The following is a 16,511-nucleotide window of genomic DNA, read 5'->3' on the forward strand; positions in this document are numbered from 1 at the left end:
CTAGTTGTGGCGAGCAGGGGCTACTCTTCATTGCAGCGTGCGGGCTTCTCATTGCAGTGGCTTCTCGTTGCGGAGCACGGCCTCTAGGTGTGTGGGCCTCAGTAGTTGAAGCTCATGGGCTCTAGAGCACAGGCTCAGTAGTTGCGGCGCACGGACTTAGTTGCTCTGTAGCATGTGAGATCTTCCCTGACCTGGGTTCGAACCCATATCCCCTGCATTGGCAGGTGGATTCTTAACCGCTGCACCACCAGGGAATCCCTGCTTTATCACTTATTGCAGGGCCTTGCATATAATAAGATTCAGTAAATATTTAAGTTTATATTTAATATTATAGTTAATTATAAGTTATGCTGATAATTATAATTACTAATTAATATTATTAATCATAATATTAGTTAATGTTAATTGACGTTTAAATATAATGGTTTTGGCTCTTTAAGAATTTTACCTCTGAACTGCCTTAAGAACCTTCTCAGTAGTTTTATATCTTTAGCTTCTTTTTCTGTGATCTCTGTACAAAAGAATGAAAATCATCAGCTTTTAAGTATTATTTTGAATACATTGGGTTTTTTCTCCTTAAAGGACTCTGTCGTGACTCCTCGTTGATTGTTTTTATTTTTAAATTTTTATTTGTGAACATTTCCAAATGTACACAAATAAAAAGTTCAGTGATCCTCTATGCTGCAGACATCAACATTTCTCCATACTTCTTTCATCTTCCCCCTATAGCTTTTTTTTTTGCTGAGAATTTATGGCATATCCAAGACATTATTTCATCCCTAAATAACATGTATCTAAAACAACACATTTTCTTACATAACCACAATGCATTGTCATGTACAGCACACCTGGTAATGATTCCTTAATTGTGTATACAATACTTACTAGTCCATGGTCAAGTTCTCCCAGTTGTCTAAAAAAATTTCTTTTGTAGTTGGTTTGTTTGATTTGTGCGAGAGGTCAGGTGTTGACAGCCTGATCCCTTCATAAAGCCCCACTTTTCACCCTAATGCTTTTATTATTCATTGATTACAATTGCATGGATTAGTTATTAAATTAAAAATTGCCAAATTAGCTGAAACTTTTCTCTCTGGAAGAACTTTTTCCTCATTCACTAAGGCTAGTTGGTTAACCTAAAATATCTAGTTAGTTCTTGAGGAGTTAATACCCTCTACTGGGGAAAGAAGACTCTGCTTTCTTTTTTAGCTAGTAAGACTCTTTAGATTATTTCACTAAGGCCTATAGTAAAGTATTTTTTTTTCCTTCTTGAGGAAGTTAAAGTTATTCTTGAGTGGTAGATTAGTGATTTTGTGGATTGGGTTATGGGGAGGGCCTCCCAGTCCTGAGTGAGCAGTTCAAGTTCTCCTGAGAAGGTACAGTGGCGGGGGGCGAGGGGGCGGTGGATGGTGGGGAAAGGAAAGGAATACAAAGGAAAAAAAATATACCCCCTTCACTGTTGGGATTTGTACTGAAGGTGTGGTGCTCACTTGGGGTGTGGAAATTTCAAACGTTCTTTTACTTTCCCAGAGAATAAATTAGACTCAATAAAGATTCTGTATAGACGCAGTATAGAGTCATTTAAATTTAAGGACGTATGGCCCTTAAAGGGTCTTAGCACAGTTTTGTAATCAAAACCATTCGATTTTTTTTTACATCTTTATTGGAGTATAATTCCTTTACAATGGTGTGTTAGTTTCTGCTTTATAACAAAGTGAATCAGTTATACATATACATATGTTCCCATATCTCTTCCCTCTTGCGTCTCCATCCATCCCACCCTCCCTATCCCACCCCTCTAGGCGGTCACAAAGCACAGAGCTGATCTCCCTGTGCTATGCGGCTGCTTCCCACTAGCTAGCTATTTTACGTTTGGTAGTGTATATATATCCATGCCACTCTCACTTTGTCACACCTTACCCTTCCCCCTTCCCATATCCTCAAGTCCATTCTCTAGTAGGTCTGTGTCTATTCCCATCCTACCCCTAGGTTCTACATGACATTTTTTTCCTAAAATTCCATATATATGTGTTAGCATATGGTATTTGTCTTTCTCTTTCTGACTTACTTCACTCTGTATGACAGACTCTAGGTCCATCCACTTCATTACAAATAGCTCAATTTCGTTTCTTTTTATGGCTGAGTAATATTCCATTGTATATATGTGCCACATCTTCTTTATCCATTCATCCGATGATGGAAACTTAGGTTGTTTCCACCTCCTGGCTATTGTAAATAGAGCTGCAATGAACATTTTGGTACATGACTCTTTTTGAATTATGGTTTTCTCAGGGTATATGCCCAGTAGTGGGATTGCTGGGTCGTATGGTAGTTCTATTTGCAGTTTTTTAAGGAACCTCCATACTGTTCTCCATAGTGGCTGTACCAATTCACATTCCCACCAGCAGTGCAAGAGTGTTCCCTTGTCTCCACACCCTCTCCAGCATTTATTGTTTGCAGATTTTTTTGATGATGGCCATTCTGACTGGTGTGAGATGATATCTCATTGTAGTTTTGATTTGCATTTCTCTAATGCTTAATGATGTTGAGCATTCTTTCATGTGTTTGTTGGCAGTCTGTATATCTTCTTTGGAAAAATGTCTATTTAGGTCTTCTGCCCATTTTTGGATTGGGTTCTTTGTTTTTTTGTTATTGAGCTGCATGAGCTGCTTGTAAATTTTGGAGATTAATCCTTTGTCAGTTGCTTCATTTGCAAATATTTTCTCCCATTCTGAGGGTTGTCTTTTGGTCTTGTTTATGGTTTCCTTTGCTGTGCAAAAGCTTTGAAGTTTCATTAGGTCCCATTTGTTTATTTTTGTTTTTATTTCCATTTCTCTAGGAGGTGGGTCAAAAAGGATATTGCTGTGATGTATGTCATAGAGTGTTCTGCCTATGTTTTCCTCTAAGAGTTTGATAGTTTCTGTCCTTACATTTAGGTCTTATGAGGTGTCACCTCACACTAGTCAAAATGGCCATCATCAAAAAATCTACAAACAATAAATGCTGGAGAGGGTGTGGAGAAAAGGGAACACTCTTGCACTGCTGGTGGGAATGTGAATTGGTACAGCCACTATGGAGAACAGTTTGGAGGTTCCTTAAAAAACTACAAATAGAACTACCATATGACCCAGCAATCCCACTACTGGGCATATACCCTGAGAAAACCATAATTCAAAAAGAGTCATGTACCAAAATGTTCATTGCAGCTCTATTTACAATAGCCCGGAGGTGGAAACAACCTAAGTTTCCATCATCGGATGAATGGATAAAGAAGATGTGGCACATATATACAATGGAATATTACTCAGCCATAAAAAGAAACGAAATTGAGCTATTTGTAATGAAGTGGATGGACCTAGAGTCTGTCATACAGAGTGAAGTAAGTCAGAAAGAGACAGACAAAAACCGTATGCTAACACATATATGTGGAATTTAAGAAAAAAAATGTCACGAAGAACCTAGGGGTAAGACAGGAATAAAGACACAGACCTACTAGAGAATGGACTTGAGGATATGGGAAGGGGGAAGGGTAAGCTGTGACAAAGCGAGAGAGTGGCATGGACATATATACACTACCAAATGTAAAATAGCTAGCTAGTGGGAAGCAGCCGCATAGCACGGGGAGATCAGCTCTGTGCTTTGTGACTGCCTAGAGGGGTGGGATAGGGAGGGTGGGAGGGAGGGAGACGCAAGAGGGAAGAGATATGGGAACATATGTATATGTATAAATGATTCACTTTGTTGTAAAGCAGAAACTAACACACCATTGTACTCCAATATAGATGTTAAAAATAATAATAATAAATAAAAAAAGAACATGTTTGGTTTTCATTCTCAAGGTTTACAGTTATAAAACCTAGAGGAAAATAAAAAGTTGGTAAACATTATTTCACGTGCTGGTGGTAACAAACAGACAATAACTTTTGTAGGCATTTAGGAAGGAGAGAAAACTGATTCAAGTTGATGGGGAGAATGTGGGGTGAATGTGGGGTGGATTTTGCGTTGTCACATCAGAGATCAGAAAAGGCTGTTTCACGTGGTAGAAAACAGCCTTCGTATAGGTGCAAGTACTTCTTGCTCATACTTGAAGTTCATTTTTCAGGTACTGTTTAAGATAAAGTAACTAAGAAGTTAAAAAGTAAGAAAAAGTATAGTAAAGTGCTAAAAAAATACATTATAAACAGGCTATGTTATTTTAGCTCTACTGTGGTTATAAAATGAGGTTGAGTCAGTAGATTAATTAGAAACTTATATGCATCATGGCTCTGATACAAGCCAGTATTTGCCCTAAAATGATAAGGTTAACATTGAATTATTAGGTTTACCGAGAACGAAGATAGTTTCTAAATGATGGAGAGAGAGAATGCTCATCTGTCAAAATAAGCCAGTAAGGGCTTTTTTTTTCCCTTAAAGTAGCAGTTTTTTAAAAGTTGTATACTATTTTGGCTATGCAATTGAAAATTTTATAGATGCTTGATAGTTCTGGGCTTCATCCTTTCTTCTCTAGATAGAATGGGGGGCTCATGATGGTAAGTCACAGCCAGGTGTGCTACAAAAGCCTTAAGAAAACAGGCAGTGGACTATCTTTTTGTCTTTCTGAAGTGCTCTCAGAAAGACAAATGGAGAATTTAATTACTTTAGAAGATATTTGTGACCTAAAGGAAAAGAAGGTTCCGTTTGTGATGATACTTGGGAAGGAACTGCTTGCCCTAAAAGTGTGGCCTAGCATCCTGTCTGTTGTTACTTTAAGTCACCAGAAGTCTATGAGTTTTTGTCATTTTTCTGTATTGAGTTAAGAAGTTAATAAAAGGATAACTTAGCTCCTCATTTTGTCAGATTTCAAGTCTACTGAAAAGAAGGTGCTTTGAGAGCTGGAGATGTAAGAGTCCAGTGCCAGGGTAATTTTTTAATTTTTAAAAAAATAGACTTTATTTTTTGGGAACAGTTTTAGTTTTTCAGAAAAATTGAGAAGATAATACAGACAGTTCCTTTATACCCTGCACCCAGTTTCCTTTATTATTAACAGCTTACATTAGCATGGTATATTTGTTACAACTAGCCAATATTAAAAGTGTTATTAACTAAAGTCTATACTTTATGCAGATTTCCTTAGTTTTTACCTAATGTATTTTTTCTCTTTCAGGATCCCACCAGGGCCCTGTATTACAGTTAATCGTCACGTCTCCTTAGGCTCCTCTTGACTGTGACAGTTTCTCAGACTTCCCTTGTTTTGATGACCTTGGCAGTTTTGAGGAGAATTTGATCAGGTATTTTGTAGAATGTCCCTCAATTGGATTTATCTGATGTTTTTCTCATGGTTAGACTGGGGTTATGGGTTTTTAGGAGGAAGACCACAGAGGTAAAGTGCCATTCTCATTCCATTATATCAAGGGTACAATTATTTATCACTATTAATGTTGACTCTGGTCACCTGGCTGAAAATGTTTGTCAAGTTTCTCCACTGTGAAGTTACTTTTTTATTTTTTGTAAAAACTTTGTTCCATGCTGTGTTGTTTGGAAATAAGTCACTAAGTGTAGTCCACACTTAAGGAGTGGGAAGTTTTGCTCCATCTCCTTGAGGCTCTTCTACGTAAGTTACTGGGAATTCTCCATGGGAGATTGTCTCTTCTCCCCCATTTATTTATTTATTTATTTATTCAGTCATTTCTTTATGTCAGTATGGGCTTACAGATATTTGTTTTATATTTTGGGTCATAATCCAATACTACCTTATTTATTTTGTTGCTCAAATTTTTGCTGTTTTGGCCATTGGGAGCTCTTTTGGTTGGCTTCTGTGTCACTCTGACATGCCCCCATCGTCATGGGGTGTTTTTTGTTTTTTTTTTCGGACACTTCCTTATTTTCTGGTACTACAAGATTCTCCAGGCTCATCCTGTATATCCCCTATCCCAGTTCTAGAATCAGCAGTTTCTCCACAAAGTCCAGATTTCTTTTATTAGAGAATGCTATTGGAAATCAAGATCTGGGTGCTAGGTGTGCTTGTTGCTACTAGAGTTTTGCTGTTTCTAGGCCTTCTTAGCTGAAATCCTGTGTATATATTACCTGTATATTTATGCACATTTATAAGTATTTCTATGCATTCATTTCTGTATATATATCAGTATTAAGGTAAACATGAGTTCATATTGATGTCTCCAGCTCTAATCCATTACTACGCAGGTCATTCTAGCCTCCTCCCCTTGCTTTTCTGTAACCTCCCACTCCAACAGTGAGAAATCTGGCTCCCACCATTCACCATCCATTTACTTAACTGTTCAGTCCCAGTGTACATGTATAGTTGTATATCAGTTTTGTTAACCTGATACCCTGATGGGTAACAATATCAGAATTGTTAACCTGTACCCCCATGGGAAACAGCTTTATCAGCTAGAATACAATGCTTATGTACAGTTCCTTTTACCTTTAGTCTTACAGGCTCCACTCATTTCCAAAGTTCTTTCAGTCAGCACCTTTCCCCCCATCCCCTGCAGTGATACTGTTTCATACATTTGTAATACAGTTAGATTCTGTTATATGGTCTCCATTCCTTCCTGGGACCCCCTGACTTTCTAAAGGATTTTTTAAAATTTGCATACTTTAAGGTTCATTCTTTGTATTATAAAGTTCTGTGGGTTTTGACAAGTGCATAATGTCATGTATCTACCATTACAGTATCATACAGAATAATTTCACTGCCCTAAAAATCTCCTGTGCTTCACCTGTGAACCCTCCCTTCCTCCCCACAAACCTCTGGCAACCGTTGATCTTTTTACTGTCTCTATAATTTTGCCTTTTCCAGAATGTTCTTGAGATATTTTTAAAGTCACTTTCTAAAGGAAACCTTTGATTTCTCTAACCTAGATACCATTTTTTCTCCCACCACCAATTCATTCTTAATTGAACAAAATATTTCTAATAAGTAAGAATCAAGGCGTTCCCATTTCTTTTCTCAGTTACCGCTATATAAGGTTGTTCAGCTTTGTTTATCTTTTAATATCCTACCTCTTTGTTACCAACCTCGGAATTGGGAGGAGATCCCAAGTACCTTCTTCTTCTTTTTTTTTTTTTTTTTTTTTTTTGTGGTACGTGGGCCTCTCACTGTTGTGGCCTCTCCCGATGCGGAGCACAGGCTCCGGACGCGCAGGCTCAGCGGCCATGGCTCACGGGCTTAGTTGCTCCGCGGCATGTGGGATCCTCCTGGACTGGGGCACGAACCCGCGTCCCCTGCATCGGCAGGCGGACTCTCAACCACTGCGCCACCAGGGAAGCCCCCAAGTACCTTTATTTTTGTTGGGGAGGTTGGTGGGGGAAGGCAGGGAGTGGCCCTGTATGGTGTGGTGCGTCCTGTATAGGTAGCAGCTGGCAAATAGATGCTCACTTGTGGGGAGGGGCATTACGCTTAAATTTTATCTGAATATGCTTCTGTTTGTTTCCGGTGGGAGGTTATACTTAACTTGAAAATTCCTTTGATGAGTGTTTTAATATGAATATTATTTTGGTCCATAGTCTCTTTTGAGAATATAACAGAATATGAGATAGATGAAGTGAATATGTGACTATTTCAAAATGGTTTCTACTGTAATGAAAATCCTGTAGGATGATAGTTTTAGAAATTATTTGGAAGGCTCTAACTTAAGGGAAATAATAACTATCATATTCCTATTTCTCACTTGTTGTTTGGTACAATCTTTACATATATGTGTGAAAAATTCTGAAATTGGAATTTTTACCCCTCCAGTAAAAGATCATTTGTTATGCTCCAATATCAGTCACTCCTTGTTGCTATTTACCTTGAAGAATTCACAGTCTGGTGCAGAAACTCTTCTTTTTCATTTTTATTTTTTTTTGTGGTACGCGGGCCTCTCACTGTTGTGGCCTCTCCCGTCGCGGAGCACAGACTCCGGATGCGCAGGCCCAGCGGCCATGGCTCACGGGCCTAGCCGCTCCGCAGCATGTGGGATCTTCCCAGACCAGGGCACGAACCCGTGTCCCCTGCATCGGCAGGCGGACTCTTAACCACTGCGCCACCAGGGAAGCCCTAAACTCTTCTTTTTTAAAAGCAAGTTTTGGTTTAAACTTTACAGTGTCTTTAAGAGTTATGACATCATCAAAATCTTACCATGTAGCCTATAGTACAGGAGAATAATGGCTAAAGCATAGACTTCAAGTTTATGTTTTAGCTTTCTGCTTGTTAACTTTGTCACCACAGGCAAATTATTTACCCTTTCTGAGCCTTGCATTTCCTCATTTGTAAAATGTGAATGATGATATTACCTCTCCCATGGGATGATAATGGGGATTATATGAGATAAAGCACTTAGCACAGTGCCTGGTACATAGATATGGCTCAATAAGTATGCTCTAGGGGTTTCCCTGGTGGCGCAGTGGTTGAGGGTCCGCCTGCCGATGCAGGGGATGCGGGTTCGTGCCCCGGTCCGGGAGGATCCCACGTGCTGCGGAGCGGCTGGGCCCGTGAGCCATGGCCGCTGAGCCTGCACGTCCGGAGCCTGTGCTCCGCAATGGGAGAGGCCACAGCAGTGAGAGGCCCTCATACCGCAAAAAAATAAAAAAATTAAAAAGTAAGTGTGCTCTAAAATCAAAACCTCCCCTCAACAAGAAAATGGATGAAGGTTCAAAGTTTTATACTAGTGTATATGTTTCTGTTCAACAGTTACTACTTGGACCAGACCAGTCAGAAAAATGAATGATTCCTTTAGTTTTTTTATCTTAAAACTTCTCTCAAGATAAGGCTAACTTTTCTTCAAATCTGGGAAATGCTCACATCACTAAATTTGACATGCTAGCAGTGGTTGTCAGCCTAAGATACTGTTGCCTCTCCTGGGGCCGTTTGGGGGTGCTCTTGGGATTTTACAGGAGGGACCAGGGTGCTGAACACCTTGTGACACATGGAGCAGGCTTGCATGTTGAATTATTGTGCCTCAAATTACCACAGCAATAGCATACTGTTGAGACACACTAGACTAGACTAATATGTACGGTACTATCTTTAAACCTCTCTGTTGAACACATTTCAGGTGTCACAGACCCAGCAAATATGTCAGTGAATAGAGCAAGGCCAGGCCTCCGTGTCTGGGACACGCAAGGGAGTGTAGGGACTAGGCAAGCTGGAGAGAATGTGTCCTTTCTAAACAAGTGAGCCGCGCTTCAGCTTCAGCTAGTTGTTGACTACTATTGCTAGATCTGATTTTTCAGAGAAAGGCTAGATATCCAAATTTTTATGTCATATTTTCCTATTTTAAAGTGTGGCTCAACCTTTTTTTTTTTTTTTAATATGCCAAGGCCAAACCAAACAGATTGGTGGGCTGATTTTGGCCCAGAGACCACACTGGTTTATAACCTGTGATTATTATTGTAGAAAGTGAGCTAAAGTTTTGGCAGGGGTAAACAGTCAGGGCCATAACAGCCCTGAATATTTGCTGAGCTCAGAGAAGGCTGTGGAAACAAAGCACTAGGTGTTGAGGTCATTTTCTAGAGCGTAGAGAATCATGGCATCAGAGCAGAGCTCTAGGGGAGCTTCCTCTGGTTGGAAGGAGAAATTCTGTTGAGAGAAATCCCAGCACCTGCATTTTGAGGAGGAGATCCTACTGTGCCTTATGCTGACACTCCTGAATTAGGAGGGTAGCTGCACCACTGGAGGAAGCCTTAGAGTGATTCCACTGCTAAGCATTACCATCCCAGCCCCCAGTCTCAGTACTGCCTTGAGAAATTAGGAGTCCCCGCAAAGCTAACAGGCAACGAAGGCTCAACGCTACAAAATCTCCTGGTTTATGTGGCTTTCGAACAGTGTGACATTCATAGGGTTTATACCTTCAATATTTCTTCTTGATCTAGGGTTACTGCCTACTCAGCTCCACAGTCCACAGCTGTGGCCATCTGTGGTTTAGTGGGGGTGTTTCATGGGTGTCCCAGGAGTTTGGTCACATCCTAGCCTAGCCAGTACAGTTCAGGTGCTACTTGCTCTGGCTGGTTTTAAGGTGTCAAGTCATCACTCATCACTTTAATATTATATAAAAAGTAGCAGCCCATTATAATATTGTTAAATAACAATGTCTGTATGTATTTTGCATAGTTGTTGAATACATTAATATATATGGGCAAGAATAGATTGTATGTTTTAATATGCATCACTTTCAAATCTAATATGAGATCATATATGGCAATGTGTCATTTTAGTTGTATTCTATGGGATTAAATACAAAAATACAGTATAGTATTTTACTGTAAAACTTTGCTTTTTTAAGAAACAGGCTGATCTTATTGGTCGGAATATTTTCTGTTTGTAAACTACCTGCTGGCTTAACCTCCCAGTGAGCAGAAAGGAAATAACTTTTTAAAAAGTATTTTAGTATTTTATAATCCTCAGAAAGTTAAATTTATTTGAGAATGTTATATATTGTGAAATACTTACAATACTTAATGATTATCCACATCATTTAGTGCTTACGTGAGTGAATGTTTGTACAGAGCAGAGTGCTAATCACTTTTAAGATCGCTGTCGTAATCCCTTGAGGAGAGTAAGTTTTTATCAGTTTAGATTCCTACTTGTGAAAAGTAGGTCTACTATTAATCATCTTTTCAGATGGTAGCCGTCTTTGTGGGTGTGTAAGTTGTTGGCTTCAATTTTAAAGATGTTTTTTAATGTTTTTCCAAAGGCAAGTATTTGTAACCACTAAAAAAGAAAATGGCAACTTTTCCCCTTCAGCTCTGTTTCTTGTATGTCCGAAAACAGCTTATTTGTAAAAGGATTCTTTCCTCCCCTCTCAGCCCTCCAAATCCCACACACCTGTAACCCTCTGTTTGGATGATAAACTGATGAGGGTTTCCTGTCTTTTTTCCCCCCAGCTAGTGAAAGAAGGGTGCTCATCATCACTCTGCTGGGAATGTCCTTGATACCTACCAATGACATAGTGGAAAGAAAAGACTTTGGAGAAGGCAGGCTTGGATTTGAGTCACGATTCTGCCATATGCCCATTCTCTGAGTTTAATTTCTTCTTTGTAAAATGGAGGTAATTGTAGCCACCTTTCAGGGCATAGTTGTTCATAAATGGTAGCTGATAACAATAGTGATAAAATTAATAGTAACTTTGGTCTTAGTAGCGCCTGAGGTTCTGAAGGCTAATAAAGCTAGCCGAGAGCTAGGAACTCCCAAAAGCTCTGCAGTAACCTATGGATCCTAGGCTCTTGACATCTGAAACATCTTTGTTCTTACTGACCCTTGTCGCTTTTTCTTCTTTCTCATAAGAAGGCAAACTGTATTGCCCTTATATTTTAAAGACTTGAAATTAGGGTTGAGAAATGAATAAAAACGGTTCTTTGAAGCCACTAGGAAAGCTTGAGTTAAGACTTTGAATGCTTCAGAAACTCTTTATTGACAATGGTTAAATAGCCATCAAGTGTTCTGAATATGGTTAGTCCGTCAAATATTGAGGAATCCTTTCCTGGTAGGAAAGGTGTTATTGTTTCTGTAAATAAATACAAGCAAATTTGATCACCTAAGTTCATTCCTATCACTAAATTCAATGAATTGCATTTTGTTCATGTCACCTAGCAAATACTCATTGAACACCTAGTCTGTGCTAGGCCCTATGCCCAGTCAATTGTATACCCTCAAAGGAGGTACTGAATTAGGGAATCTAAGAGTTGTAGCTCTTAGCCTGTATTTTAAATGAAAATCCTAAGCCTTAGAGCTGCCCTGACCAGTAAGGTAGTCATGACTAACTACAGGTGGCTGCTGAGCAGTTGAAACGTGACCAGTCTGAATGGAGATGTGCTGTAAATATAAAACACACACTGCACTCCAAGGACTTAGTTTGAAAAAAAATATGTAAAATATCAATGATGTTTATATTGAATTCATGTTAAAAACAAAAGTATTTTTGCTATCTTGGATTCAATAAAATATATTAGAATTAATTTCACCTGTTTCATTTTACTTTCTTAGGGTAGCTACTGGAACATTTAAAATGAATCACATTATGTTTTTATTGGACTGCACTGTAAGGCAGTGCTTCAGTGACTTGGCAAGGTTACTAGTCCAGTTAGGACTCCTGTGGCTAGTGCAAACTATAGATCAGCTTACTGTGAAAATGGCAGGTAGTGTTTGTTTTGATCAAAAAGGTGGAAAATTCAAACCTTGTTTCAGAAAAAAGTTAAACGCTAAGGACTTTAAATAGTTTACATTTTAAATTAAAGCCTAGATTGTTAAACTGTTAGAATTGCTTCGCGTTTCAGATTTGGGGTGCTTTAAAAGGGGCAAACTAGGGGCTTCCCTAGTGGTGCAGTGGTTAAGAATCCGCCTGCCGATACAGGGGACACAGGTTCGAGCCCTGGTCCAGGAAGACCCCACATGCTGCGGAGCAACTAAGCCCGTGTGCTACAACTACTGAGCCTGCGCTCCAGAGTCCGTGAGCCACAACTCCTAAAGCCTGGGTGCCTGGAGCCCGTGCTCTGCAACAAGAGAAGCCACCGCAATGAGAAGCCCGCACAGCGTAACGAAGAGTAGCTCCCGCTCACTGCAGTTAGAGAAAGCCCGCGCACAGCAACACAGACCCAATGGAGCCAAAAATAAATAAATAAAATAAATAATAATAAAAAATAAAAGGGGCAAACTAGAAAAATATACCCACTGATTCAGTAACGTAAACCTATTTTTCATTTCTCTAAGCATTCACAAGTCATTATGTAGTTGATCTCTGATTCCCCAATATTTTATTGGGAGGTGGGGTGTGCAGAAGGTAGGGGGCAAGCTTCATCTATATATTTTTCTTTCTTGCTAGCTAGACTGGTTCAGTATAATGAAATCGATTCTTCATTATTTAACAAACATTTGAGCAGGTACTAGGTCAGGTTCTGGAAATGCAGTGGTGAACAAGGGATAATCCCTGAATAGAACTACAGGCTTTCTGTTTGGTTTTTGTCTTGTTTTGGCTTTGTATTTGGAAAATAATTCTAAACTTAAAGAAGTTATAATAATAAATATAGTACAAAGAACACTATATACCCTTTATCCAGATCCATGTACTGTTAACATTTTTTCCTGTGTTCTTTTTTAAAAAATTGAGTTATAGTTGATTTACAATATTATATTAGTTTCAGGTGTATGACATAGTGATTCAAATTTTTATAGATTATACTCCGTTTATAGTTATTATAAAATATTGGCTATATTCCCTGTGCTGTACAATATATTCTTGTAGCTTATTTATTTTATACATAGTAGTTTGTTGTACTTCTTATCCCCTGCCCCTATTTTGCCCCTCTCCCCTTTCCTCTCCCCACTGGTAACTACTGCTTCATTCTCTATATATGTGAGTCTGTTTCTGTTTTGTTATATTCACTAGTTTTTTAGATTCCACATATAAGTGATAACATACATATTTCTCTTTCTCTGTCTGACTCATTTCACTAAGCATAATACCCTCTAGGTCCATCTATGTTGTTGCAAATTGCAAGTTTTCTTTCTTTTTTATGGTTGAGTAGTATTCCATTATATCTATATCTATATCTCTCTATCTATCTATATATCTCACATCATTTTTATCCATTCATCTTTTGATGGACACTTAGGCTATTGTACGTAATGCTGTTGTGAACGTTGGGGTGCACGTATCTTTTCAAATTAGTGTTTTTGTTTTCTTTGGATATATATCCAGGAGTGCAATTACTGGATCACATGGTAACTCTATTTTCAGCTTTCTGAGGAACCTCCATACTGTTTTCTCCAGTGGCTGTGCCAATATACATTCCCACTAACAGTGTACAAGGGTTCCCTTTTCTCTACATCCTTGCCGGCACTGGTTATTTGTTGTCTTTTTGATGATGGACATTCTGACAGGTGTGAGGTGATATCTCATTGTGGTTTTGATTTGCATTTCTTTGACGATTAGCAGTGTTGAGCATCTTTTCATGTGCCTGTTGACCATCTGCATGTCTTCTTTGGAAAATTGTCTATTCAGGTCTTTTGTCCATTTTTTAATTGGGTTATTTGTTTCTTTGGTTGTTGGGTTGTATGAGCTCTTTGTATATGTTGGATATTAACTCCTTATCAGGTGTATCATTTGCAAATATTTTCTCCCATTCAGTAGGTTGTCTTTTTCTTTTGTCGATGGTATTCTTTGCTGTCTAAAAGCTTTTAAGTTTAATTATGTCCCATTTATGTATTTTTGTTTTTGTTTTTTGTTGCTTTAGGAGACAGATCCAGAAAATGGATCTGTCTATGATTTATGTCAAGGAGTGTTCCGCTTATGTTTTCCTCCAGGAGTTTTATGGTTTCCGGTCTTATATTTAGGTCTTTAATCCATTTTGAGTTTGTTTTTATATACGGTGTGAGAAAATGTTCTAATTTCATTCCTTTATATGTAGCTGTCCAGTTTTCCCAGTGCCATTTATTGAAGAAACTGTATTTTCTCCTTTGTCATAGATTAATTGACCATATGTGCATGGGTTTATTTCTGGGCTCTCTGTTCAGTTCTGTTGATCTATGTGTCTGTTGCTTCCCTGGCTTTCTTTTGATTTCCATTTGCATGGAATACTTTTTTCCATTCTCTCTCTTTCAGTCTGTGTGTCTTGAAATCTGAAGTGAGTCTCTTATAGGCAGCATATATATGGTTCTTGTTTTTGTATCTGTTCGGCCATTCTGTATCTTTTGATTGGAGAATTTAGTCCATTTACATTTAAAGTAATTATTGAGGGGCTTCCCTGGTGGCGCAGTGGTTAAGAATCCGCCTGCCAATGCAGGGGACACGGGTTTGAGCCCTGATCCGGGAAGATCCCTCATGCCGTGGGGCAACTAAGCCTGTACGCCACAACTACTGAACCTGTGCTCTGGAGCCCATGCACCACAATTACTGAATCCCGCATGCCTAGAGCCTGTGATCCACACGCAACAAGAGAAGCCACCATAATGAGAAACCTATGCACCACAACTAAGAGTAGCCCCCGCTTGCCACAACTAGAGAAAGCCGGCACGCAGCAAGGAAGACACAATGCAGCCAAAATTATAAATAAATAAATAAAATGAAATAAATAAAGTAATTATTGATAGGTATATACTTACTGCCATTTTGTAAGTTGTTTTGTGGTTATTTTTCTGGTTATTTTTTGTTCCTTTTTTTTTTCCTACCCTTTGATTTGATGTCTATCTTTAGTGTTATGTTTGGATTCCTTTCTCCTTTTTGTGTTCTATCTGTTATAGATTTTTTGGTTTATGGTTACCATGAAGTTTATATATAGCTATCTATATATATACATGATTGTTTCAAGTTGCTGATCTCTTAATTTCAAATGCATTTTAACAACCCTTTATTTTTACTCGTCTCCCCCCATAATTACTGTTTTTGGCATATTATTTTACACCTTTTTGTTTTTGTATCCCTTACTGAGGATATAGATGATTTTACTACTTTTGCCTTTTGAACTTCTACTACCTTTGTACTTGGTTGATTTACTACCTTTACTGTATATTTGCCTTTACCAATGAGCTTTTTATTTTCATAATTTTCCTTTTTTTATTGAAGTATACTTAATTTACAATGTGCTAATATCTGCTGTACAGCAAAGTGACTCAGTTATAAACATATATATTCTTTTTTATATTCTTTTCCATTATGCTTTATCCCTGGAGATTGGATATAGTTCCCTGTGCTATACAGTAGGACCTTGTTGTTTATCCATTCTAAATTTAATAGTTTGCATCTCCTAACCCCAAACTCCCTGTCCATCCCTGTCCCTCTCCCATTCCCCCTTGGCAACCACAGGTCTATTTCCTATGTCTGAGTCTGTTTTTTGTTTTTTTTGTTTTTTTCCCCAGTACTCGGGCCTCTCACTGATGTGGCCTCTCCCGTTGCGGAGCACAGGCTCCGGACGCGCAGGCTCAGCAGCCATGGCTCATGGACCCAGCCGCTCCACGGCATGTGGGATCCTCCCAGACCGGGGCACGAACCCGTGTCCCCTGCATCGGCAGGCGGACTCTCAACCACTGCACCACCAGGGAAGCCCTGAGTCTGTTTTGTAGATAGTTTCATCTGTGTCATATTTTAGATTCCTCATATAAGTGATATCATATGGTATTAGTCTTTCTCTTTCTGACATATTTCACTTAGTATGATAATATCTAGTTGCATCCATGTCACTGCACATGGCATTGTTTCATTCTTTTTTATGGCTGAGTAGTATTCCATTGTATATATGTACCACATCTTCTTTATCCATTTATCTGTCAGTGGACATTAAGGTTGTTGCCATGTCTTGGCTATTGTGAACAGTGCTGTTATGAACACAGGGGTGCATGTATCTTTTTGAATTATAGTTTTGTCTGGGTATATGCCTAGGAGTGGGATTGCTGGATCATATGGTAATTCTATTTTTAGTTTTCTGAGGAACCTCCATACTGTTTTCCATAGTGGCTGCACCAACTTACATTCCTACCAACATTGTAGGAGGGTTCCTTTTTCTTCACACCCTTTCCAGCATTTGTTATTTGTAGAATTTTTAAT

At 38.8% G+C, this 16,511-nt stretch overlaps 1 protein-coding gene across 2 annotated transcripts in view; it reads left to right on the plus strand.

Moving 5' to 3' along the window:
• Positions 1-5,171: 5,171 nt before the first annotated feature.
• TAB3 (TGF-beta activated kinase 1 (MAP3K7) binding protein 3) overlaps positions 5,172-16,511 on the plus strand; it is a 56,426-nt gene continuing 45,086 nt past the window's right edge. For both annotated transcript variants that reach the window (XR_014298502.1, XM_082681071.1), the window contains exon 1: positions 5,172-5,264. The gene's annotated coding sequence lies outside the window, so the exon portion shown is untranslated. The remainder of the gene's footprint in view (positions 5,265-16,511) is intronic.

The sequence above is a fragment of the Grampus griseus genome (genome assembly GCF_964374135.1).
Source record: "Grampus griseus genome assembly, chromosome: X".
Classification (NCBI taxonomy): domain Eukaryota; kingdom Metazoa; phylum Chordata; class Mammalia; order Artiodactyla; family Delphinidae; genus Grampus; species Grampus griseus.